The following is a 2,406-nucleotide window of genomic DNA, read 5'->3' on the forward strand; positions in this document are numbered from 1 at the left end:
TTGGAATTATATTGAGATTCTCGGTTTGAGTAGAGATTTAGTAGAACATAGACTACCTATTAAATCTGGTTTTAGGCCGCATAAACAACCTCATAGGAGTTTCAATCCTAATTTGTATGATCGTATCAAAGAAGAAGTTGATCGGTTGATAAAAGCTAAGTTTATTCGGCCGTGCTGATATGCAGATTGGGTTTCTAATCATTGATGACATTGTTGTTAAATCGGATGGGTTTGATAATCATTTAGCAGATTTAAGATTAGCTTTTGAAAGTATGCGTCGGTATGGATTAAAAATGAATACACTCAAGTGTGCTTTTGGTGTGTCGGCTGGGAAGTTTTTAGGCTTCATAATTCATGAAAATGGCATAGAGATTGACCCTAATAAAGTGGAGGCAGTTTTAAATATTAAGGAACCCACGTGTAAAAGGGATGTGCAAAAGTTGTTAGGAAAAATTAATTACTTGAGACGATTCATATCTAACCTTGCAGGGAAAATTGAATTGTTTGTTCCTCTACTTCGGCTAAAGAATGAAGTCGAATTTACTTAGGGGGCAGAGCAACGATTTAATTATATAAAGTGATTCTTGTCGAATCCTCCAATATTGCAGGCGTCCAAGTCCGGTGCGTCGTTCAGGTTGTACATTGCTGTAGAAGATAGGGTGATTGGTGCGGTGTTGGCGCAAGAAGTCAGCGGCAAAGAATACATCATTGCATACTTAAGCCGTCGTTTGCTCGACGCCAAAAGTTGGTATGTGTTTATTAAAAAGTTATGCTTATCTTTATACTATGCATGTACCAAGTTTCGGCCTTATCTTATTTCTAGTACGTTTGTAGTAGTTTGCCGGGGCGACGTCATTAAGTACATGTTATAACAACCAATTCTTAGTGGTAGGATTGGAAAGTTGGCTTATGTGCTAATAGAATATGATTTAACATATGAATCGTTGTGTACTGTAAAGGGTCAAGTTATCGCCGATTTTTTTTCCGACTGGAAACTGTGGGGCAACACCCCCACAGCATATCAAAAGCTTTATTAAAATAAAGAGGGAACAATTACAAGTCAGGGATTACAAGAGGTAATCAAACAAGCTAACCTAAACAAGTTATTGTTGATTTTACTATTGGTCATAGAATTAAGGATGATGAAAATATTAATTATGTTAGTCTATGCCCATGGAAGCTTTATTTTGATGGGCCAGTTTGTAGGGATGGGCAAGGTGTTGGTAATGTTTTATTTTCACCTAATAATGTTGTTTATGATACATCGGTCCGTTTGGAATATCCTTGCACTAATAACCAAGCTGAGTATGAAACTTTGTTGTTTGGTTTACAAAGTTTGGTTGATATGGGCATAAAAGATATAGATGCTTTTGGGGATTCGCTTCTGGTAGTAGAACAAATTAAAGGCGAATTTCAATGTTTTGATTGGTTATTAAATAATTATTTGGACCGATGTTTAGACATAATTAAGTCTCTAGATATGTTCACCACCCATCATATACCTAGAGAAGAGAATTCTAGAGCTAATTGTTTAGCACAGCAAGCATCCAATTATCACATTAGTAAATAAATGTTTTTATATTAGACAAGCCGATGCATGCTGAGTCTATAATGTTGGATACTTTACCACAGGGTGCACTTGGGCCAAGGACAGTTGAACAAGTAGATGTACAATGTACTGCAGATTCAGTGAATGAGTTACAAACGACCGAATTAGCAAATAATTTAGAACCAAATGATTGGAGAGTTCCTCTAGTTAATCATTTAAAGGATCCAAGTCAAACAAGAGATAGGAAAATTCGGCGACAAGTTTTAAAATATACTTTGTTTAACGACAAGTTGTATCGCCGAACAATACATGGATTATTTTTAAAATGCTTGGATTCCGATCAATCCAGAGTAGCTATGGGTGAAGTGCATGAAGGAATATGTGGGACACATCAGTCGGCTCACAAAATGCGATGGTTATTAAAAAAGCGGGGTTTTATTGGCCGACTTTGCTAGAAGATTGTTTTTGGTATTAGAAAGGTTGTGAAGCATGTCAAAAATTTGGGAATATACAGTTAGCGCTCGCAGCTTGTTAAATCCCATAACTAGGCCATGGCCATTTAGAGGATGGGGCTTAGATTTTATTGATGAAATACATCCTTCGTCTTCTAAAAGGCATCGCTTCGTCCTACATTAGTGGAAAAATGCCCATTTGTCCTGGTTCCAGAGGCCCATTTGTCCCAGTTCTGGAACCGGGACTAAAGCCCATGATCTTCAGTCTCGGTTCACTCATGAACCAGGACAGGTGGGGCTCCACGTGGCCGCTGCGGCAAGCCCCGGTAGGAGGGCCTTTGGTCCCGGTTGGTAACACCAATCGAAACAAAAAGGCATCCACGCGAGCTCAGGAACTGGGGTTTT

The sequence above is a fragment of the Triticum dicoccoides genome, chromosome 4B (assembly GCF_002162155.2).
Source record: "Triticum dicoccoides isolate Atlit2015 ecotype Zavitan chromosome 4B, WEW_v2.0, whole genome shotgun sequence".
Taxonomy (NCBI): domain Eukaryota; kingdom Viridiplantae; phylum Streptophyta; class Magnoliopsida; order Poales; family Poaceae; genus Triticum; species Triticum dicoccoides.